The sequence below is a fragment of the Schistocerca piceifrons genome, chromosome 6 (assembly GCF_021461385.2).
Source record: "Schistocerca piceifrons isolate TAMUIC-IGC-003096 chromosome 6, iqSchPice1.1, whole genome shotgun sequence".
Classification (NCBI taxonomy): domain Eukaryota; kingdom Metazoa; phylum Arthropoda; class Insecta; order Orthoptera; family Acrididae; genus Schistocerca; species Schistocerca piceifrons.
The window spans coordinates 47620104-47646546 of record NC_060143.1 but is presented as its reverse complement, the minus strand read 5'-3'; positions in this window follow the sequence as shown (position 1 = coordinate 47646546).

The window sequence follows — 26443 nt, the reverse complement described above, 5'->3', positions numbered from 1 at the left end:
CCATCTTTTGTTTGCCTGTACGTGTAAATCACACATACCGATTTCTGTCTCGTTCCGAAAATTGGTGCGTCGTTTCCTTAGAGTGTATGTTGAAATATTTGCTTTTCAGTTTGAGTGGTGGTGCCACCTTCAGAGAAGGCGATGTCACTACGCTTGGCAGTGTGGTGTCGTAACGAGCGAAGCTGACAAGTAATAGACCATTTTCTACTTATAAAATAGCACAAAAGAAGTCCATATAGCCTTGGAGTTTACGCACTAATTTTGATTTTATGGTGCTTGAAGCGCTCGACAGGGATCGCTGCAGACCTAGGTGACAGATGTCATGGCAAACATCGCGTCGGATGACCTTGCTTATTGCAGCAACTCTACGTGGCGTGGACTCAACGGGTCGTTGAAAGTCCCCGGCAGGGATATTGAGCCGTACTCCCTCTATAGCCGTCTATAATTGGAAAGTATGGTCGGTGCAAGATGTTGTTCACCAACAGACATCTCCATTATCTCCCATAAGTGTTCGATGGGATTCACGTCGGGCGTTGTGCGTTGCCAGATCATTTGTTCATACTGTCTAGATTGTTCTTAAAGCCAATCGCACACGGTTGTGGACCGGTGACATAACCCGTCTCCGGCCATCCTGATTTAGGTTTTCCGTGATTTCCCTAAATCGTTTCAGGCAAATGCCGGGATGGTTCCTTTGAAAGGGCACGGCCGATTTCCTTCCCAATCCTTCCCTAACCCGAGCTTGCGCTCCGTCTCTAATGACCTCGTTGTCGACGGGACGTTAAACACTAACCACCACCACCACCACGGTGACATAACACCGTTGTTTGGGACCCTGAAGTCCATGAATGGATGCAGATGGTCTCCAAGTAGATGAACATAATCATTTCCAGTCAATGGTCGGTTTAGTTGGACCAGAGAATCCAGTTAATTCCATGTGAACACAGTCCGCACATTTACACTGCCACCAGCATATTGCACAGTGCCTTGTTGACAACTTGTGTCCTTAATTCGTAGAATGAGCGCCACATTCGTAAGCAACCGTGAGTTCTAACCAGCTGAAACTGGGACTTACCTGATCAGACCACTCACCTGACCAGACAATAGTTTTCAACTCACCTAGGTTCTAACCGATTAAGTCGGGAACCCAGGAGGCGACGTGTTGTTAGCAAAGGCACTTGCGTTGGTCGTCTGTTGCCGTAGCCCTTTGACGCCATATTTCGGCGCGTTCTCCTAATGGATACTTTCGTCGTACGTCCCAAATTGATTTCTGCGGTAATATCACGCACTGTTCATTGTTAGCACTGACAACTAGCCGGCCGGAGTGGCCGTGCGGTTCTAGGCGCTACAGTCTGGAACCGCGCGACCACTACGGTCGCAGGTTCAAATCCTGCCTCGGGCATGGATGTGTGTGTGTGATGTCCTTAGGTCAGTTAGGTTTAATTAGTTCTAAGTTCTAGGCGACTGATGACCTCAGAAGTTAAGTCGCATGGTGCTCAGAGCCATTCGAACCACTTAGAACCACTGACAACTCTGCGCTGACGCCGCTGCTCTCAGTCGTTAAGTGAGGGAAATCGCCCAATGCCTAGTCCGTGGTGAGAGACAGCGTCTAACATTTGGTACTCTCGCAATATTGAATTCACTAAAGATTTCCGAAATGGAAAGTCCCAAGCGTCTAGCTCCAACTGCAATGCCGCGTTCAAAGTCTATTTATTTCCGTCATGCAGCCATGACACAGGCCAATGACGGAAAAACTTTTTTGCTGAAAATACCTTATTCTTATGTTCTTTAGGGTTGTAATCCAAATAAGATACTTAAAAAACTGTATCACCCACCATTTCTTCACATTTTACAGGGAAATTTATTAAATAATTTAAAAAGGAGGTGTAATTAATGTACATGACGTTGGTAGCACTGCTGAAAAACATTTGCTGGCAATAAAAGTTCGATTCTATTTTTGTGTTAACATATGGCCTTTTATTCACTGTCAACCTAACCTCACTTTCCCGTTTCCTGTACATGTGCTCAGTACAATGTCTAATCGTGGTTGTAAAATCTCTGCTGACAGTTCTTGTTATATTTGTGGTGAATTTGTGAACGAAAAACACCAAAGAAACATTGCCGACGTTGTGAAAAAGGTTTATCTATCATGCTTTTGATCTAAACTTTGTGGTCAAGATAAATCTTTGGCGCCACATAAGGTGTGTTACGAGTGTGTTTAAGATCTGATAAAATGGCCCAAAACGGAGAAAAAACGCCTTTAGATCTGCTCTTACTATGATATGGAGGGAGAAAAGAAATCATTCAGTTGATTGCTACTTTTTCAGTGTTGATATTACTGTTCATAATTCGAAAAACATTTAGCTAATAAGCTACCCAAAGCTTCCGTCCGCCACCCAACCAGTAGGGCATGGTGTATATTTGCCAGTTCCTGAACCACTAGATGATTTAAATTCTATTCCAACACAAGTATTTTCTGTTGTACAATCTGATTTTGATGAACCAGTTGATGGTGTATTTCATTGCAATACAGAGCATAAATTGTTTACTCAGACCGAGCTTAATGATATGGCTTGGGATTTGCCTTAAAGAAAGAAAAAGCCGAATTGCTTGGCTCTAAATTATAAGGAAAGAACCTATTGGCAGTTGGAACCAGCATATACATGTATAGAAAGAGAGAGCAGCAATTTTCCAAGTTTTTTTCAACAAGAAGGAGATTTAGAGTACTTCTCAAAAATTCACGGTCTGATGAATGAGTTTGTTGTTGAATACGAAAAGGAAGACAAGAGGCTGTTTATTGTTATATCCAAAACTAGTTTAAAGGCTGTTTTACTACACAATGGTAAAGTGTATGCATCTATACCTATTTGACATTTTGTAAATACGAAATAAAACTATGAAAACCTAGAAATAGTGCTAAATAAAATCGGCTAATCTGTTCATTGTTGGATGATACGTGGCGATCTAAAAGTAATATGCATGCTGTTTGGTCAGCAAGGTGGCTTTACCAAATTCTCATGTTTCTTGTGTGAGTGGGACATTATGGCTAGGGCTCAACACTGGTGCAGAAAGAACTGTCGTGTGAGGGAGTCTTTAAAAACCTGGTTAGAAGATCATTCTAGGCAAAAACCTTGTAGATCCAAGAAACGTGCTACTACCACCTCTACATATAAAGTTAAGCCTAATGAAACAGTTTGTCAAGGCTTTGCCTAAAGATGGACCACGTTTTAACGTTTTAAGTATCTCTGCCAAATGTTTCTATACCTTTCAGAAGCTAACCTAAAAAAAGGCGTCTTTGTCGGACCTGACATTGGAAAATTTATGTTTGATGTTAACGTTGAATACACAACGATCTAAATGCATGGGTATCACTAGAGTAAGTCGTGACAATGTTAGGACATGAAAAAGACTCAGAATATGTTTCTATTATAGCTACAATGTTAAAAAAGTTAAAAACTTTACGAAGTTTAATGAGCCTGAGAGTTCACTTTTTGAACAGTCATTTTGATTACTTCCATAACAATATGAGAGATGTTAGTGAGCAGCAAGGAGAGCGTTTTCTGTTGTGACTTGGCTAGACAGCCAAGCCACTATGAGAGGAAGCCGAAAGGCACGCTTTTAAGCTCACGCAGGATGGCGTGAGGTCTGGAACAGGTCAGGGACATGTGACTAGTAAAAATATTACGTATCTGTTGGAATACTTAACTTTAATCCATAACTGGTGAACATCGGTCTGACGGTACATACATCACAAGATAAATAGCAATTGATAATGGCGCCTTGCTAGGTCGTAGCTAATGACGTAGCTGAAGGCTTTGCTAACTATCGTCTCGGCAAATGAGAGCGTAATTTGTCAGTGAACCATCGCCAGCAAAGTCAGCTGTACAACTGGGGCGAGTGCTAGGAAGTCTCTCTAGACCTGCCGTGTGGCGGCGCTCGGTCTCCAATCACTGACAGTGGCACGCGGGTCCGACGTAAACTAACGGACCGCGGCCGATTTAAAGGCTGCCACCTAGCAAGTGTGGTGTCTGGCGGTGACACCACATTTTCACCTGGACTTTAAAGTGATGGAAAAACGCTACCAAGTCCACTGGAACGTAAATATGACGGGCACTACCGTTGGTCACTTCACGGAGAAGTTCAGCAAGCGACTCGTCGTAGAAAATGCTACACAAGAAGCTTCAAAGAAAATAGAGAAAGAAAATGCAAACCAATTGCAGCTTACAAGTGAAACCACTATTAACACATATCATTGTTTTAAGTAGTTCATTGTAAACACAAGCCATGATTATGTTGCAACAAAGCGTTTCATTAATTTCCCCGTTTACCGCGTAGCATACGATTTTTGTATTATATAGTAAAACGCATATTGCTCGGAAACTATTGGTGATACAAAAAACTAAGGGTAGATTTGGATCAAGCTCATAAAAATTTATAAAGATCAGTTCTCAAAGTAAAAAGCGATTTGCAAAAAAAAAAAAAAAAAATTCCTTGGCCTGTGTTATCAGTACAAATGACGCGACGTTACTGCCATTTGTATATGCACATATCGCTATCCAATGACTTCTGTCACCTCAATGTGTTACGATCATACACTTACATCTGACCAAGGGTTTTGACGCAGTTGATTGTAAGATACTGCTACATGAAATAAAATACAATGTGCAAGAGAAGTAGCTAGTGAGCGAATCATTTTATATAATACATATTACCGAAAGGAAGGGTGTCAAAACTAGTTGTGCCACTAATATAGGTCTGTGATTTTTCAGATAATGTAAAACAAGAATTAGGAACTATATAAGCTGATGACATTAAAATTATCACCTGTAACAAACAAGAACACCTAGTTCAGAAGGCAAATGAAACTATTAAAGATGTAAACAACTGAGGAGTACGTAAAATATTAACACTGAACATAAGAAAACAATTAGCACACATTTCTTTTAAAAAGGGAACCCCACATTCTTTGAATAGTTGTGGACGTCCGACCATTTAGCGTCTAGAAGTTGTTTTACTGTCCCTCTACCAGTTTCCGTAGATGCTCACGACTGTAGCACGATAACATTCGACCAGCTTCGACGTTTCCGAGGTATTCGTTCACAGAATCCGGGCAGGACTGATAACGTAGACATGAGTCGGTATCTTAGCCGCTTACGCGGTTTGCAGCGTGCTGGGCGTTCTGTGCTGGGTTCGCATCCTGACGGCGCTTTTGGCACGCGGCTGTTCTGCAGCGATAGCGTTTCTTTTTCCCAACTTGTTGTCCGCCATTTTGTTTACATTATAATTTTCTCTTTTTCAATTTCGCGTCTTTTAACCAATTCAGAGACTGGAAGCGATGAGCTTCTTAGTTTTTGCCATGAGTTACACGGAAGATGATTTACACTGTATTAATTTCAATGTGCTTTTTATGAATACCAGATGAGAACAATTCATGGAGATTCTTGCAGAGTCTAAACCTTAGGTACTAGTCTGCGACCTCCGACATAATGTGTCGTTCGCATTTAATACTACTTTCATGGACTGTTCTGATGGTTTGCCCGATATATGATGGCCACATTGGCAACTAAACCATAAATTTCTGTAAGCTTCATTGAGAACTCGAAAAGGGTCAGCCGCTGCAGGATTTTGTACACATACTGACCTCTGCGTTATGTCTCACAAATGTTCGATTGGATTCACGTAGAGTGATCTTGGTGGTCGGATCATTTGCCCGAACTGTCAAATATGTTCTTGAAACCAGTCGCTAACAATTGTGGTCGAGTGATATGGCGTTCTGTGGTCCATAACCTGAAGTCCGTTAATGGCTGCAAGTGGTCTCCAAGTAACCAAACATAATCATTTCCTTCTCTGTTTGTCCATCATGGCCAGGGGACATCGGCTAGTAAGTAATTGTAAATGAAAATGAAATTCACCAACAGCCGTATACTTTAAGATATTATTTTATTTCATCATGTTACATTCCATTAGAAAAGTGGATGCACTCAGCTACTGTCATGTGATTTATAGGTGATAGAGGGCAGCAATCAATCGTCCTTCTTTTGCAGATTTTATTACACAAAACCTGATTTCGTCTAGTGTCTATCCATTGTCAATGCACTATTTTTTAAATCTCAATGCTTGTTAGTTCCCTGTTGTTCGTGCGACAGTCACAGTTATTTGAATGCTGTATTCAAAGAACTGTGATAATGGCTTGGCACTAGCCGAAATCTGAATGTGCATAATAACACCTGCAAAAAAGGCGACTGATTGCTGTGCTCTATCATTTACAAATTATTTTATTTTATTCTGAAAGCTGCCAGTTTCGGCTTTTCATTATACCGTCTTGAGGCCCTCTATAATAAAAGTGTATATATGTAGTATATAAGGGTGTACAAAGCAAGGTTTCAGAAGGTGCCGGGTAGCCATAACACCGCTTACGCTTATAAATGATAGTAGTCGGTTAAATCAAATCTTTGTGCACATCCAGCACAATAGACTAAAACATGAGTACATATTTGTTAGTAATGTTAAACCAAATCTCTGTGTACATCCGACACAGTAAACTAAGACATGAGTACATATTTGTTATTCATAAAACTATTTAACAACACAGATTTACAAGGGAACATGTAAATACATTAGAAAGACCAGCAGTAGACAGTATGCAATGAAGACCTCCTTTGAAACAAAGCTCCTCTTAGGCGGACCAAAATTACTAGTAGCATCTGTTCCATCAGTGGGCGTCTATAAAAAGGCAGTAAGTAGGCTGATTATATGTTTGGATGTTGGCAGCGCTAAATTGCACTTTGCTTTAATATCTCTGACAGCGTTGCGCGCATTCTGTAAGAGACTCTGTGGCTGGTCGGACTAGCAGTTGGAAGTTAACAGTCAGCAGTGGTGGCTGTTGGAGGTGAACAGCCAGTAGTGATGGAGGTTGGAAGTGAGTAGTACGTGTCCGACTTGGAGACTGAATATTATTCATGATTGTATAATTTTTGGAACTGTATGTCACCGTCGATTATATATTTCTTTTGAACTGTATTTCACATTATTAAAGTAATAATACATTGTTTGCTTTGCAACAAAATCTTTCCTTTCGTAACCACGTGCTTACCAGTAGTTAGATCCTTCAATAGGTGGAATCTTTTATTTAGTTGGCAGTATTGGTGCTTGCGGCATTGCTGTAGTTCGAATAAGGAATATTTTTGCGAGTTAAGTGACTTATGAAATGTATAGCTTATTTCTAGTAATTCAGGGTCATTCTTTTGAGTTAAAGCCACCAGATGGCGTTATCCTTGAATATCGTGGGTAATTAATGAATAGGAGGAGTCTGAGTTCTGTTTCTCAGGGAAAATTCTGTAGGTCAGTGCTGAAATGATAAAATATCACAGGCTCAGTACGTTCAGTTTCACTCAGCGGTTTCAGAACTAAATTAGGAAGTTTCATCTTCTCAGTTATTCCAGTCTAAGTTCAAATTTTAAATAAAGAAGTTTCAATGTGTCTGTTCCAAATGTCAGCGGCGGCCTCAGCCACCCTCCTGATCTGGAACGTCAGGTTGTACTCGGAAACATGCCATCTATCCAACTACTGAACATCATTTTGGTACAATGAGAAAAATCTCATTACTCCAGGCCTCAGTCAATAGACTGGAATCGTAGTGAGCATCAGATTCCAGGTGCTCACGGACATTATGCGAAGAATCGGAGCTTCTCAAACTCCCTCAAGACCAAACGCAAACACCACATCGGTACACACAACGTGAACACACTGATGAAGACAGGAAAGATGGAACAACTCACAAACACTACCGGAAAATTTCAAATCAAACTATGTGCACTGCAAGAAACATGATTCACAGACAAAGACCATTTCAACACTGAGAACTTTAGAATATAATAAGGAAAACCATCGAGATAACTGGAAAACCTACGGCTTTTTGGCACAAGATTTGCAGTACACAGGTCCATCACGGACAGCATAATCGACTTTTCGTCACCAACCGAAAGAATCAGCACCATTACAGTGAAATCAGCCAACAAATCCTACACAATAATCAACGCACATGCACCGACTAATGACTACAACAGGATAAACCCAGACGAAATTGGTGCTTTTGGACGACAATGGAAGAAACTATCAGGAAAATTCCTGCACATATAGTCAAAATGATACTTGGAGACTTCAACGTTAAACTCCGAAAAGAAGAGGAATACAGACATACCACAGGAAAACATACTCCACACAAGGACACGAACAAAAAAGGAAAACACCTAATAGACTTTTTCAAAAGCCAATACATCGCCATTATGTCAACAAAATTCAAGAAACCAACACAGAAACTTAACACATGGAAATTCCCCAGCGGAAATCAGGAACTACAAATTGACCATGTAATAGTCCAGAAAGCCTCACAAAAAGAAATTTTGACCATAGACACACGAAGTGGCTACTTTGACTCAGATCACCACCTACTACAGATCAGGATTAGTCTTTTGCCCAAGAAAAAGCTCCAGAAGAACAAAATTGTTAGAACACATCCAGAAGACCTTGCATTTAACTAGTCACAAATATTAGACAAAATTAAAATGGAGGAAATGACAGACTGGACACAACTTTCAGGAAGAATCCGAGAGGCCATGAAACTAGCACACGTACCACGCACAAGGAAACACCACTGGTGGAATCACACATGTGACCAAGCTATTGACCAAGGAATCAGTGCATGGAAGAAATTTAGTAGTCATAAATCCCCAGAGAGTTGTATGAACTTCCTGAAAACAAAGAAACAATCAAGCAAAATTATTCGCAGTGAAAAACGACAGTATGATAAACGGCGACTGACGGAGATCGAATCGGATTTCACGAAGAACAGTACAAGAAACTTCTACAGAACGTTCAGAGAAAATGTGACTGGATATAAACACCCCAACTTCTGCTTCAGAAGACCGGGTGGAACCCTAGAAACCAATACCAAAAACAATTGTGACAATCTTGCCAAGTAATTTGTAAAACTCCTCAACACGGATCCCCCTATGGAAGAGCTGATGACAGAAATGAGCACGTACAATCCAGGTATTGAACCTCCAACTCTAGAAGAAGTTAAAGAAATAATGAAGTTCTTCAAGAATCGTAGAGAACCAGGAGAAGACGGCATCATCGTGGAAATCTGGAAGTTACAAGACCCAGAACTCACCAAAGACTCCACAGGATCTTGGAAGATATCTGAGAAACCATGAAAATTCCTGACGTCTGGAAAACTGCCCTGATACACCCACTACACAAAAAATGTGGGAAGACTGACCCGAAAAACTACAGAGGAATACCCTTAGCTTTACTAAATGGACTACAATGCCAGACCGACCACTTGATGGGGAAATACCAAGTAGGCTTCCGTAAAGGGCGGTCTTACGTGGAACAAATTTGGAACCTGAAAATGATTTTACAACACAAACACAACCTTATCATTTTCTTTGTCGACTTCAAAAAGGCGTACGACTCTTTTGACCGGGAAACTGTCTTCAAAACTATATGTGAGTACAAAGTAAACAACAAAACATAGCCCAACACGACCTCTCAAGTAAAGTTGTGTGGAGAACTATCAGAGCCCTTTGAAAGTCGCACAGGTGTTAGGCAAAGCGATCGCCTGTCACCTCTCCTTTTCAATCTAGTATTAGATAAGGTAATAAAAGAATGGGAAATATCACAGCAGGGGATAACCTTAGGAAACCTATAGATTAAATGCCTGGCCTTTGCAGACGATTTGCCGATTGTCACGAAAGGTATAAACTAAACAAATGAAGATATTGAAAAACTACATGAAATCGCTTCCAAAACTGGACTACATATCTCTTACGAAAGACACAGTTTATGAGCACGTCACGATTTACAAAACGGCAAACTTCAAATACCTCGGTGAACATTACAAATGAGCTGACATAACGGAGACTCAAACGAAGAAAGGGAGACTAAACTGGACGAGGCATAAAAAGTAGTGTGGAATCATTACAACAAGAAGTCAACCTCACAAAAATCCAAATTACGCCATTACGACACGATAGTGCTCCCCGAAGCGGTGTAAGCAGAAGATACCACATTAATCGCAGGGCACACACGTACCAGACAGCTAGAAAAGGTAGATCGGAAAATACTTAGGAAAATGTTTGGCGCAACTATTAACAATGGAATACGGATCAAGAAACCTACAGGGGAACTATACAAACATACGGAGACAATCACAGACCAGATTAGAAAAAGCAGACTACAATTTTATGGACATCTATACAGAACGCCATCAGACAGACTGACCAAAAAAATCTTTGACTGGGTAACTACTAGAAACAAGAAATGGATGGCAGAGGTAAAAATCGACCTGGTCAAACTCAACAACACACTAGACACAATAAACGACAGAATAAAATTCACGTCATTACGAAAAGTAGACTACGTGGGATACACTGTGACAAACGAACGGGCGTAAAATGGAACGAAGAACGCAAACAAGATCTCAGCCGGAAGATTAGAGAAATATGGCAACCAAAACGGTAACCAAGATGAAGCCGAAGACACGAAGCCGACAAAAAGCATGAACAAAGGACCGGAAACAGTGAAACGTCCCCTTAGAAAAATTAATGAGTTACTGTGCTGATAAACCTCTTACATTATTTGCTTACCTCACAAATATCTCCGTTACTCGAACTACTGCAATACAGCGAGCGCCAATACTGCCAGCTAAATAAAGGATTCAAACTACTGAAGGCGCTACCTACTGATAGGCATTATAAGCAAATGAAAGATTTTGATAGAGAACAAACAATGTATTTACCGTAAAAGTGTTCAAAAATCAATATATATCAGTTCATGATATCCAGTCTTACAAATTTACTGTCTCTGATGGACACACGTCCAGACCATCCGCTCTCAAAACTTCGCCATCTCTCTCCCCACATCCACCACTGCTGGCGGCTCACCTCCAACTGCGCAACGCTATGCGCTGTTCACATCCAACTGCCCAACACTACAATGGCGAACATTCCAACAATGCCAACCAGCCACAGACTGCACATAGCACAGCCAGTGATTTTCACACAGACAACATACCAACATAAAAACCTAAACAGCCTACTTACATAGCCCCCATACTCCCCATATACCAACATTAAGACCTAATCAGCCTACTTACATAGCCCCCATACTCCCCACAAAAAATTGTTTTGGGCAGTGGACAATACAGATTTGAAAATTTTTTTCATAGTTACAATAACAAACATATCAAATGCACACAGTTGTTGATACAATATTGGTCAAAAGCTAAAATTTTCTCACAGTCCATAAAGACAGTCCTGATCATTCATCACAGTAAAATTGCAGTGTTTTTTTCCCAAAGTCTGAGCAGTGAAAGAAAATGCACAGGGAGTAGTGGATTTCTATGCAGTCTTGAAGAAGTAGTGTTGTCCTTCCGAAGGAAAGACAGTGCTGACTCTTGACATGCAGACAGGTAATGGGTCACAAAAGAGCAAATCCACTGCAGAGTCAGTCGAAATTTTGAAGAATATTGGTAGTTAGGTCATAACAGAGCAGACCCACTGTAGTCCTGGTAGAGATTATGGTATTGGTGGGCCACCAGAGGTGCAGGCCCACTGCAGTCCTTGTAGAAATTATGGTATTGGTGGGCAATCAAAGGTGCAGACCCACTTCAGTCCTTATAGAGACGGGCAGCAGCCATCTGTTGCGACTGTGCACGTGAACAATCACCATTGAAGAGTCTTGCGGACAATATAGAGAGTCCATAAACCACCACTTGTGCACTCACAAACTGTTTAGTATGTCCTTAGAACCAGCAGTGCTGTTAACCAGTCCCTTGTTGAATTATTAAAACACGCACAAGCAACATATTATGCGTATACTATGACCAACAGAAACGTGTGCACTGAAATGAAACGTAATTTGAAGAACTGGTGTCTATACAATTATAAATTTACGACATGAGAAAACAATTACAAAGGTAAAAAATATATCATTAAAGAACATAACAATACAGATAACATTTGTAGTAACACAGGCTTTACAAAAGAATAGAAATAAACATATACATCAGTGTTACAGGAATTATGACATAAGTAAATACATAAAAGATTAGAATAACCTTTGAAACATCAACTTCACACATGAGCAGTGAAACAGAACAGAATCAATAATGTCTAAACATCTTTACAAAGTAAATAACATATTATAAATGCAAATTATATTTGAGGATAACAGTATTCCTCATCAAAGTGAATGTAGCTTAGCATTAGAAAAATTGTACAACATAAGTCTTATCCGATAAACACATAAAGACAGGAGGAGCACATATACACAAGGTACACAGACACACAGTGGAATAACACGAAAGGACAGGACAGGGTTTGTTTTCAGTGTGACATTTGGTACTGCAGTCCAACCCAAAACTTCATTTCATAGATGTTTCATCTTATTTCACTTTTTTTTTTGTACCTTGTTAATGCATCACTTCCAGTTCATCACAACTCATTCTCTCATATAGCCTCCCCCCTCTTAAACTAATGTAAATCTACTGAGCTCAGATATATATGCTAAGGGACGAGGCAATGCAGCAACACACAACAAATTAACACAAACAGCAATGAAAAAAAATGCAAATTGGCAAATCAAGCAGCGGTATATCTAAATTAGCAAAGCAAATGCAACCTTACAACTAATATAAGGCAATCCGCAGCAAACAAGAAAAATAAATCAGTAGTAAAAATGGCATAACAGAGTAATACAAAGTAAAATTCAGTAACACTATGCCTGGCAAACAGCAGCAGCAAGTGCAATAACTTGTATATAAACATGACAAAGCTCAAGCAAAAAACAGCAGCAGCAAGTGCAAGAATTTATATCTAAACATGACAAAGCTCAAGCAGAAAAAAATATTACACTAAACACAGGAAATGTCTAATAACTATGTCACATTTTAACACTAGAGTGATGCATCACCTTGACTTACACAACAAAACAAGTTACCCAGTCACAGACAAAAATTATGTATGCAATTCCTGTGGAGGGAAATGTCTTTTGGTGCTCCCTCGTTTTTTTTTTGGAAGTGTGTCATAAAATTATTATTTACTGGATTTGTAGGCATAAAATATCTATATTAATACATCTATTAAATTTTATTTTAACCAATGCTGCAGTGCAGCTAGAAACTAGATACTAAACAAATTGAGAAATCTCTTAACTAGAAAGACCATAGATGTAAAATGTTTCTCATCTTTTCATTAGGAATTTAAGTAAACATCATAAATTAAGAGCTCCACAGCGTAATAATATGTTTTCAAGTTCGAGCGGGTCGTATTTGCGATGCTTTCTACAAAGAAATGTCAATAGCGTGGGTATTGGTCTCTTTTTTTTCACCTAATGGCTTTTTCTCCAGGCAGGTGGCACAGGTGGGCTCCCCTCTGTTCATTTCAATAGTGTCATCTACCTCAAACGTACTTTAAAAATCATGATCCCATACTAAATACATCATCCAAAGCTCTCATAGTATCACAATAGTTCCGAAAAAACATGAACAGATCACAAAGTACAGACAAAATACAATTTCATAAGTGTGAAGTTATAAAACCGTGTAATTGCGAAAACATGTGTCACTGACGTAGTAAAAAAAAATGTTTGCTTTTCTGTTAAATAATCAGATAGCTGTGTAATTCTGTGTTAGAAAAATATGGTACCGATGTGTAAAGTTGTATAAGCAAATACCATATTAGCTAGGGCTCCTAGTGCTCGCTACACACTTAGCACACAAAGTAGGCGTGTACCCCCTGAGGATTAAAGTAATTATACCCTCAGGTGTTACTGATCACAGCAATGGAATGAAATATATCAGGGAAAGCCTTTGCATCTTTGTAATTCAAAAATCTTTAAAAATAAATGTTTTAAGTACACGATTAATCACTCAAATACGTGTACCGTAGCGCTAAACTGTGCGTCTTGTAAGATAATTCCGTCGAAGTGTCGTAGTTATCGTCTCCTGTAAGCAAAGTTCTGCAGAAGTCAATGTACTTACCTCGTAATAAACAAAAGGGAAATGCTATGCGTATAGATATCGTAGTTATTACGTACAGTACCATCATCAAGAGATTACTACACTGTAACGTATTGTTGTGCTACGAAAAAGGCTCTCTCATTGTAGCTATACCACGAAAGTTACTACTAAAACATGTTTTACTTTCCAGAAGAATTCAGAGAAACTGTGCAGATATAAAGCAGATACATCACAAAAGCAACAATGTAAATTGTGTCACACATTGGTAGCGTCGTCATATAATCGTGTAGCTGTCAAAGAAACCAAATACTAAGTCATCTTTAATCTCACAGAAAGTACTTCAAATAAAGAATGTCTTTTCAAGTAAACCAAAATGTTGCATTAAAATCTCATAAGCAGTGCCGGTATATGTTCTAAGTATGTGAGCCTTATAGTCGTTACGTGATCGTGCAACTAACAAGCAAAAATGTACACACACAATAACACTGTGTCGTCTGTTCACTATAACAATGCATTCGTAATTACTGTCTAAATATGTTCCCTAGGTTCTAGCCTGGATAGTTAACTTCAAACATTGTTGCATGATAACAGTTTCTACGTCTGACAAAGCATACTAGTAACGTGAAGTGAAAAGTTTTATGGCAAAGTCAAAGTTAAAACGGAAATTATCTGTAAATAAACGGTTTTACATGTGAAATGTGGTGTAAACCTTTACTTTTCCTAGTACGCAGAGTTTCAAGTTCAACGGAATTAGCATGTGGTGTGTGGTACATCGGTAAAGAATGCTGAAATTTTTCTCAAGATTAGCGTCTATGTTATTTTTCTCTGAGCCAGCCGGCGCACGTGGCTGCCTGCGGTGCGAGTCATTGTCTGCTATCTCTTTGTTGGCCTGTGTCGTTATTGGGATCAGGAGACCCAACTTCTACAAATTCACCTTTCCGAGAGGGCCCAGCCCCGTTTGAATCCCACCAGTTCTGATGAAATACAGGTCTGTCGTTATGATTATTTCGTCTGTCGTCATGTTTGTAGTTCCTGTTGTTTCTTTCTTGTCGGTTGAGTGTTGGAGAATTTCTCCCTGAATTCTCTCTGCACGGTGGATCGTTGCGTCTGAAGTTATTCGGTCTCCCGTGATAGTAATAGTTTTGCTTGCCACATTGCCTGTTTCTATGATTGTCTCTGTCATATTCATTACTATGGAAATACGATCTTTCTCAGTAATTATTTTTACTCTGCCAACAGTTGCCATATGGGTGGTGTCCGTTTTGGTCACGAATTACGTTGTAAGAATAACCTTGTCATGTCCAGTTATTATTTCTGTCGTTGCGGAATTGTGACGGATGTGACCTGTAATTGTTATGTTCCTGTTTTCGCGTCCCACGATTGTCAGTGTCAATTTCCAATTCTTGTAAGTGTCCCTGAAAAGCTTCAATGTCGTCTTTGCAATGTCCTGCCAATGTCATAAATGTTCAGGCAATTTGATTATGCAAAGGCAGATGAGCTCTGAGGTTCTATATGGGTTTGGCAGGTACTGATTCTTGTGCAACATGTCTTCAAAATATTTCACAGGACTGGAAAATTCAGATTGTTCGACATGTTTCATCATTATGATGCTATGTTTTACTCGGTCTTGTGTAGCTTGAGACCAATATGCTGAGAGGAAGACGTGATAAAATTCTCTTTAGTGTGACAATCGTGAATGGCCAATCGCATTCTTACAGCTGGTTCATTCTCTAAGGAGCCACAAATAAATTCTAATCTGCGCTCTAATGACCAGTTGGGAGGAAAACAATGAGAGAATTGATGGAGCCACGCTTGTGGATGAATGTCGTTGCCGGAATTCTTAAATGTTTTTTATTTACGTGTAGTAATAAACAGCTTCTAGTCAAAATCATCATGTCGCTGAGTCGCATATCGGTCATTGCTACTTCGTTTGGTCGGTTCCATCACAAAATTCGGTGTACCTTGCCAATTTCTTTCATAATTTCCGAAGTGCCCAGTGTTATTATTTTGTGGCTGTTCCGTATCTCTATGTCCCTCTTCACGTGCTCTAGTGCGAGTGTCCTCTGAAACATGTAATTGTTGTATTACCTGTGCCAACTGAACTTGTACTTCCCGGATTTCTCTTTTGTGTTGCGCATTAATTTGATTCTCATTTTGCTTGAATTTTCTAATTTGTTCGTATTCTTCTTTGTCATTGAAGGCTACGGGTCTTGTGTCATTCAGATCATCATCTACCTCGTAGATAAGTTAGTGAACTGATCCGAAAGTTCGGCTACTTCTGCGATAGTGAACTCATTTCCTCAGTGTGTTTTTCTGAGCCATGTTTCAGAGTGTCCATTTGTGTTGAAATCGTATCTACTGTGTCTTTTAAGTTTTCCTGAGTTTTTGCAAGTTGCGTAACCGAATCGGTAGATGCAATTGAGTAAATTTTAGCTTGCAAGGTGTCGTGATCTTCGTGAACAATAGTTTACAGTTTATTTATGGCTGATTAGGGATACTGTAATGCATTTTCATGACGCGAAAAAATAGATTCAAAATGCTCACAAATTTGTGTCTTTACGTCATTACAGACTTTTTGACATTTAGATTCGATTTTAAGTAACTCAGCAGTTAAACCTTCACGTGTTTGTTCAAGTGTGGTGTCTAACTTTTGTAGCTGTTGCTGTGTTTGTCTCTGATTTTGTTCCATTGTGTCTAACTTTTGAAGATTTTGTCCCATTTGTTGCACTAATTGTAATAACAATGCACTGGTGTCTGAAACATGTTCCTCAGTACTTCTCGGCAGTGAATTTGCACCGGCAACATTCACATTTTGACAAACAGAAAATGTGTCTTAACTTATTTGAGAAAACGGTGAGGACGGAAAACCTGAATCTTCGGTATTTGCGAGATTGTGTCCTATCATTTCGGATTCCTGAGGTGAGCTGTTACCGACCGATCGATCGATAATGCTTCCCTGTTCACTAATTGTTTCACTGTCTACACCATTATTTGCCACCCGCTCCATTTCCATATGCATAATTACCAAATTACCACTTTGAATGTCTGTTAATTCATTACTCGGCGGCGCTAACACACTGGATTCGGCTTCTGTGTCATTTCTCAGTTTACTTTGGAGCCTAGTATTACGTTTTTCAAAAAGCAATTACTGTCACAATTTTTCACACGACAACATAGAAAAGCACAGTTTGAAGAGCAAAATAAGAAAACACATTAACATAGCACTGAAAATAATATCTCGTTAATTGCTAGTCCCGCTGCGAAATACTTGGTGCAAATCTACATGCATGCCTCAACTGTTTTACTGCACAACAATTTAAAACTACAACTACAAAGGACATTCTCTCTATAATTATGCGCTAGCAACAAAAAATAGCTGCACTAATTGCACAAACTACAAGAAACAATCAAAAGATTCCAGTGAGGTATCCTCGGCTAAGGGTCGACATATGAAACGTCCTCTTAGAAAAATTAATGAATTATTGTGCTGATAAACCTCTTACATTATTTTCTTTTCAAACAGCTGAGCAAAACTGAACGTACTCAGACATTACTCTCTTTACTTATTCTGATCAACACTAAACTGACTCACAATATTTTTGGCGCAACACAATCTGACTTTTAATAATCCCTACAAAAGGATGGCCCTGACTAACAATAACCTATAACTTTCATCAATCACTTACCTCACAAAAATCTCTGTTACTCGAGCTTCTGCAATACAGCGAGCGCCAATACTGCCAGCTAAATAAAAGATTCAAACTACTGAAGGCACTAACAACTGATAGGCATTATAAGCAAATGAAAGATTTTGATAGAGGACAAACAATGTATTTACCTTAATTTGAAAAATCAATATATATATATATATATATATATATATATATATATATATATATATATATATATATATATATCATGATATCGAGTCTTACAAATTTACTGTCTCTGATGTACACACGTCCAGATCTTTCGCTCTCAAAACTCCGCCATCTCTCTCCCCACATCCACCACTGCTGGCGGCTCACCTCCAACTGCGCAACGCTACGCGCTGTTCACATCTAACTGCCCAACACTACAATGGCGAACATTCCAACAATGGCAACTAGCCACAGACTGCACACAGCACAGCCAGTGATTTTCATTCAGAACGCTACATGGCGTTGCCAACATTAAAACCTAAACACCCTGTTTACAACAGAAACACAGCGAGCGAATGAGGGAAGTTAGGGAAACAAAAGGAATTGGCCATGTAGTTTAGTCAAACTGCGCTCTTTAAGGGCAAAATACCAATAATATATGTGTATATATTTATATGTGTGTTTGGTTACGGTAGGTTAGGTGCCCTGTAAAATTCTAATAGATGAGGAAGCGCATAGTATGTATGAGGACCAATCTTCATTTGAAGTAAAATGTCACATAGTAAGCTATAAAGTACAATAGTACGCATATTTACAGCCTAGGCACTATCACGGAGCGTGATGCAATTAGTTGTCACAGCATCAAAAATAATTTGACTCAAAACCCAACGGTAGTCGACATATTAAGAGTAAATAGCATGCAAACGGACGCTAAGAATATTGTTATTATACAGCGAATTAAAATAAAAAGAAATTATTTGGTTTCCTTTATATGACTTAACAGGTCAGTATTACTACAGTGGAACAAACCCACAAGGATCTCACACTCTAGTTAATCAAGGCGAGTCTAAGCAAGGCGAGTCCTCCAAGCTCTCTGCCGACGACGTCAAACAATTACACTGGGTGCTAAGACACTACTTTAACGACCTATCTATAGATGACAAACCATTTAAATAATAAGACGTGGCAAGTTGTCACGCGATAGGTAACATGGTTACGGAAAATATAAAAGTGTGCGAAGACCACCCTTTCATTAAAGTTGAAGCCCTTTAAGCGAGTAACTCCATGAACACGAAAACTCATCTCTAGTAAGAACATTCTAACATTCCCCCTAAGCTGTATGGGGAAGTAACGACAACTTTCACAAGCTGATAAGCTAACCAGGTCCTAATCATACTAATAAGGTGTAGTAAAGACGTACTGAATTCCTACAAGTGAACTGTGGAATGTGTCAATTTGGGTCTAAAAATGTAACTGGCTAAAAGGTGGTAACTGGCAATAGAGAACACTATGTCCCATTATAAAAAAGCAATAAAGTGCTTCATTGTCCTAAGTATAAAAGTAGCCTCCAAAATACCAAAAAACCGAAAACATGGTCACTAATAAAAATTTGCTGCCTAACAATGTAGTAGACTGCCATAAAGCGGAGCCAAAGTGTCATAGAAAACAAGATGTACGAGTTCACATGAAGGTGACGTATCGTACGCCACAGCTAGACAATCAGTGCGTTATAGTGAGGTTGAAGAATTACATTCATACTAAAATTCTTAGGCAACAAAATATAGGAGAAGAAATGTATATTGTCGGAAACATAATAGTCAAACTTATAACGCCTTAAATAATGTAGAGGTACATAAATACTGCTGAGCAAAAGTAGTAAAATAGAGAAACACCCAAAAATGACAATATGAAATTTACTAAACTAAGTATCAGATGTATGACTAGACACTGCCGTGCCAAAATCATCAGGGGTTACATGTCTCACTCGCGGAACCGACCATATCACGGTGAAACTCCTCTAAAGCCTAGTAACGACAAACATGCAACGTCAACGAAATGATGGACTCGTAAACAGTGACAGCTATCTAGGTATTCACAACCAAAATCATGACACCATCGCGCCCTATTATAGGTCAGATCGTTCTCTTATATGACAAGCACTGATGTAAAATGATCCCGCTGGATTACTGACAGGTGCACCACTGACAAAGACAATCATATGAAGAACAAACGGTTGTGTACTGAAAGAACTCGATATGTTGACCAATAATTGTAAAATGCTATACAAAAACCTATTCGAGCTCAAGTCAAGACTACTTCAACACGGGAATTACGCTAATTCTACGGAACACAAATGTATTGGCCCAAAATATGCAATAAAATACACAAAAGTGCTCCACTATTACTGAAGTCGACCCATGAAAATTATAATCATCAGACTACTGTAACACTACTGTTGATACTGAAAAACGAAACGGAGGATCAGTAAAAATAGGACAGGGCGACACCTGAAGAGTTGTTGTTAGTTTTCCAAATGTTACAATATTAAGTTAAAATATTACACAACAATTAGCTTCCAAACAAAGAATCTATATTTTAAGGAAATAATTGACGTATAACGCATGTGGAATAAAGTGATAATTTCTTGCAATATTTTGTTTCTTTTTCTAACGAAATAGATTGGCACGTAATACTCGTCTCACCTTGAGCAGAGAAGGACTCTGTCTAAAAGGGTTCGCCTCCTCTAGGGCATCTTTAGCAGGTGCGAGACATCCTTCAAAGTCAACGACGCCTGAATTCAGAGTCGGAAGTTTGTTGTATAAACTCGTTCTTGGAGTTAAGACCCGGCCGCTTCCGAGTTCTGAGTTCATTACGGACATATTCTAATCACCTCCCTGCGGCGGCATCTAATTGCATGCCATTTCAACCGGAGTTGGAAAATAGGTTACCTCTCACGAGAGAGCAGTTCGCCTTTCATCTCGCGGCGAGGATAGCAGGAGCAAAGCGGCAGCCATCTGAGGCAGAATCACGTAATTCAGGAGCGAGGAGGCCTGCATTCACCACGATACAATCTCGCAGCCGACGTGCTGCGGCTAGAGGTCGTTACACTGTGGAGGGCTCGGTGTTTCTTCTCTGAATGCCCCTCTGGGACGGCGCGGCAGCCGAGGACATTAAAGAACGCTTGGTGCAAATGTAATTGTAGTTTATCACCCTGATTTCCGGTGTAGATGATAGCTTCGGTGTTTATCTGTGCTGTAATGTATTGCAGAAGAGCTATTTAGTCGTGATGTTTGGAATAAAATGCTAACAGCAGCGACTAAATTCTGTTTGAGGTTAGTGCTAAATATGTATTATGTATTACCCATTCCCATTAGCTTGTTACTGCATTCTTATTTAACAATAAATCCTATAGTTCCTGGAAACACACATTGAAAATATGAGTGTTAGTAAACTCAGAAAGGCCCTTAGAGGTTGAATTTACAATGAAACTGCTAGAATGATTGCTCATTTCCCATGCTTGCAAAAATTAAGACTAAGTCAAACTGTATTTCTGAGCGCTTGTATATGAAGACAAATATTCAAATCAAAACTGAATTTAATAACATGGTGTGTGTTGTACACCCCAAATAACACAAACATTCTGTAGTCACTTTTTAAAGAATTGGGCCTAATAATTCCGGTGTAGATGATAGCTTCGGTGTTTATCTGTGCTGTAATATATTGCAGAAGAGCTGTTTAGTCGTGATGTTTGGAATAAAATGCTAACAGCAGCGACTAAAAATCTGTTTGAGGTTAGTGCTAAATATGTATTATGTATTACCCATTCCCATTAGCTTGTTACTGCATTCTTATTTAACAATAAATCCTATAGTTCCTGGAAACACACATTGAAAATATGAGTGTTAGTAAACTCAGAAAGGCCCTTAGAGGTTGAATTTACAATGAAACTGCTAGAATGATTGCTCATTTCCCATGCTTGCAAAAATTAAGACTAAGTCAAACTGTATTTCTGAGCGCTTGTATATGAAGACAAATATTCAAATCAAAACTGAATTTAATAACATGGTGTGTGTTGTACACCCCAAATAACACAAACATTCTGTAGTCACTTTTTAAAGAATTGGGCCTAATAATTCCGGTGTAGATGATAGCTTCGGTGTTTATCTGTGCTGTAATATATTGCAGAAGAGCTGTTTAGTCGTGATGTTTGGAATAAAATGCTAACAGCAGCGACTAAAAATCTGTTTGAGGTTAGTGCTAAATATGTATTATGTATTACCCATTCCCATTAGCTTGTTACTGCAATCTTATTTAACAATATATCCTATAGTTCCTGGAAACACACATTGAAAATATGAGTGTTAGTAAACTCAGAAAGGCCCTTAGAGGTTGAATTTACAATGAAACTGCTAGAATGATTGCTCATTTCCCATGCTTGCAAAAATTAAGACTAAGTCAAACTGTATTTCTGAGCGCTTGTATATGAAGACAAATATTCAAATCAAAACTGAATTTAATAACATGGTGTGCGTTGTACACTCCAAATAACACAAACATTCTGTAGTCACTTTTTAAAGAATTGGGCCTAATAATTCCGGTGTAGATGATAGCTTCGGTGTTTATCTGTGCTGTAATGTATTGCAGAAGAGCTGTTTAGTCGTGATGTTTGGAATAAAATGCTAACAGCAGCGACTAAAAATCTGTTTGAGGTTAGTGCTAAATATGTATTATGTATTACCCATTCCCATTAGCTTGTTACTGCATTCTTATTTAACAATAAATCCTATAGTTCCTGGAAACACACATTGAAAATATGAGTGTTAGTAAACTCAGAAAGGACCTTAGAGGTTGAATTTACAATGAAACTGCTAGAATGATTGCTCATTTCCCATGCTTGCAAAAATTAAGACTAAGTCAAACTGTATTTCTGAGCGCTTGTATATGAAGACAAATATTCAAATCAAAACTGAATTTAATAACATGGTGTGTGTTGTACACCCCAAATAACACAAACATTCTGTAGTCACTTTTTAAAGAATTGGGCCTAATAATCATGAGCCGTGGCGGGACGGTTCAAATGGCTCTGAGCACTATGGGACTTAACTTCTGAGGTCATCAGTCCCCTAGAACTTAGAACTACTTTAACCTAAGGACATAACACACATCCATGCCCGAGGCAGGATTCGAACCGGCGACCGTAGCGGTCGCGCGGTTCCAAACTGTAGCGCCTAGAACCGCTCGGCCACTCCGGCCGGCTGGCGGGACGGTTCTTATCGATTCGGCAGTAGCTAAGTTAATCCTTGATGGGTAAGGGTAAGTGAGAGGGTGCTGACGCCACAGTCGATTCAAACAGTGTGTGTCGCGTGGTCAAGTAGCGTGCACGCATGGTCGGAGGTAATACAGGCAAGCAAGCTGCGATGAACAGTAGTCGCATGGCCACTTAGTTGTGTGTGTGGCAGATGGCTTAGCGACAGTGAGCGAATATAAAGAATTGATGCGGCGGTTTGCAGAGAGACAAAGAGAAAGTGAGTGTGTGTGTGTGTGTGTGTGTGTGTGTGTGTGTGTGTGGAGAGAGAGAGAGAGAGAGAGAGAGAGAGAGAGAGAGGAGGGAGGGAGAGAAACAGCGAAGTGATTTGCGGCCCAGCGGGATGTGCGGGGTTTGTTGGCTGATTGAAGGCAACTGATTCTGGTATCCTGAACAAGGCTAGAATCGCTTCTGGCAGCAAGCGAAAATATGGACTCAAATGGGGTGCCTTGGAGGAGTGATTGCTGTCCTTTAGACGGAAACGTGACCCTTTACTGAATCACACTCTTATTTCGGTGATGGCTTGGAAATCTGCCGTATTTATTGTGGACACAGCGCGGATTTATGTAATCTGGTGGGCACTTATCTTTTGCTAATCAAGCAAAAATTAGTAATCTTGTCTGCAAACGCAGAGCGGTTAGTCCCTGGCATCATGGTTTCAAGTGGCTAACTTGTATCTGATGAGTTTTTTGTGTAGAAGGAGGTATTATTGTATTTCAGTGATTAACTACTGAGTTTATGGTACAAGGAGTCTGTTGCCATACATGGACGTGCCGCTTGTATTGGATCGCAGTCTAACCGGTTCTTCACGTGTATGGTAGCAGCTGTCTGGGTGAGCGACACTGAAAATATTTGCTTATACTCTGAAGAGCTGAAGAAACTGGTACATGTGCCTCATATGATGTAGAGCCCCCGCGATCGCGCATAACTACCGCAACACGACGTGACAGGCACTCGATTTATGGCTGAATCGGTGCTGGAGGCAACTGACTCCGGGAACCCTGCAGGGCTGTCCATTAAATCCGTAAGAAAACAAGTGGGTGTACATCTCTTCGGAACAGCACGTTGCAAAGCATCCCACATATGCTCAATAATGTTTATATCTGGGGAGTCTGGTGGCCAGCGTAAGTGTTTGAACTCAGAATGTTACTGCGGCCAGTCTGTAGCAGTTCTGGACGTGTGAGGTGTCGCTTTGTCCTGCTGTAATTGCCCACGTCTGTCGGAATGCACAACGAACATGAATGGATGCAGGTGATCAGACATGATGGTTACGTACGTGTCACCTGTCAGAATTGTATCTAGACGCAACTGGGGTCCTCTATCACTCCAACTACACACGTCCCACACCATTATAGAATCTCCAGCAGCTTGAATAGTCCCCTGCTGACATGCAGGGTCCATGGATTCATGAGGTTGTCTCCATACCCGTTCACGTCCAACCACTCGATGGAATTTGAAATGATACTCGCCTGAACAGGCATCATGTTTTCAGTCGTCAACAGTCCCATGTCGATGTTGACGGGCCCAGGCAAGGCGTAATGATTTGTGTCGTGCAACCATCAAGTGTACACCAATAGGGCCTTCTAAATCTACATCTACATCTACGTGGTTACTCTGCTACTCACAATAAAGTACCTGGCAGAGGGTTCAATAAACCACTTTTAAGGTCTCTCTCTACCATTCCAGTTTCGAACCGCGCGAGGAAAAACGAGTGTAAAATGTTTCGGTGCGAGCCTTGATGTCTCTTATTATGACGTGATGATCACTTCTCCTATGTAGGTGTGTGCCAGCGGAATGTTTTCGCTATCGTAGGAGAAAACTGGTGATTGAAATTTCATGAGAAGATAACGTCGAAATGAAAAACGCCTTTGTTTTAATGGTTTCCACTCCAATTCATGTATCACGTCTGTGGCACAATCTCCTGTTTCGCGATAATACAAAACGAGCTGCCCTTCTTTGAACTTTTTCGATGTCATGCGTCAGTCCAATCTGTTGCGGATGCCACACCGCACATAAATACTCCAGGTTAGGGCGAATAAGCGTGGTGTAAGCATTATCTTTAGCAAAACTGTAGCACCTTGTAAGTGTTCCGCCAATGAATCATATTTTTTGGTTTGAAGGCCCCACAACATTTTCTTTGTGGTTGTTCAAATTTAGGTTATTTGTAATTGTAATCCCTAAGTATTTAGTTGAATTTACAGCCTTCGGTTTTGTGTGACTTATCGCATACTCAAAATTTAGTGGATTTCTTTTAGTGCTCATGTGAATAACATCATACCTTTCTTTATTCAGGGTCGATTGCCAATTTTCGCACCGTGCAGATATCTTACTTAAATCATTTTGAATTCATTTTGGTCATCTGATGACTTTACAAGGCGGTACATGACAGCGTCGACTACAAACAATGTAAGAGGGCTACTCAGTTTCTATCCTATGTTGTTAGTATAGATCAGGAACAATAGAGGCCCTATAACAATGCAGTACCTTATTTCGGAATCTCCGTCTAACCACGATCTAATCTAACGGAAATCTTCCTGTATTACCCAGCGTTTTCCAAGTATACTTCCTCCTCTTGTGATTCTTGAACAGAGTATTCGCTATCACTAGCTGTAACTTGTTACAAAACTCAATTAGCCTTTCTCCTCTCTCATTCCTTGTGCCAAGCCCATATTCTCCTGTAACCTTTCCTTATACTCCTTCCCCTACAACTGCATTCCCGTCTCCCATGACTATCAGATTTTCGTCTCCTTTCACGTACTGTATTACCATTTCAGTATCCTCATGTACTTTATCTCTTCATCTTGAGCTTGCGACGTCGGCATGTATACCTGAACCATCTTTATCGGTGTTCGTATCCTGTTGATTCTGATAAGAACAACCCTGTTACTGAAATGTTCACAAAAACACACCCTCCGCCCTACCTTCCTATTCATAACGAATCCTCCTCCCGTTACACTATTTTCTGCTGTTGTTGATATTACCCCATAACCATCTGACCAGAAATAGTTGTCTTCTCTCCACTTCACTGACTCCCACTATATCTAGATTGAGCCACTGCATTTCCCTTTCAAGTTTCCTTGTTTCCCTACCACGTTCAAGCTTTAGACATTCCGCCCCCCAACTCATAGAACGTTATTGTTTCGTTGCTTATTGAATCTTTTTCTCATGGTAACCTGCCCCTTGGCAGTCCCCTTCCGGAGATTCGATTGGGGGATCATTGCGCAATCTTCCGCCAATGGAGAGATCATCATAACACATGTCTTATGGATACACCTTAATGCAGTGGTATCAATAGCCTTCTTCTTCCTCACGCAAGTGATCATTGCTGGTTCTTCCGCCTTTAAGGACAGTTTCCCACCCCCATGACAAGAGAGTGCCATCAAACTCCAATCGCTCCTCCGCCAGCTTTGACAAGTCTTTTGCAGAATGAGGGTGACTTCTTTGGCTGGAACTCTTTGGCCGCCAATTCTGATCATT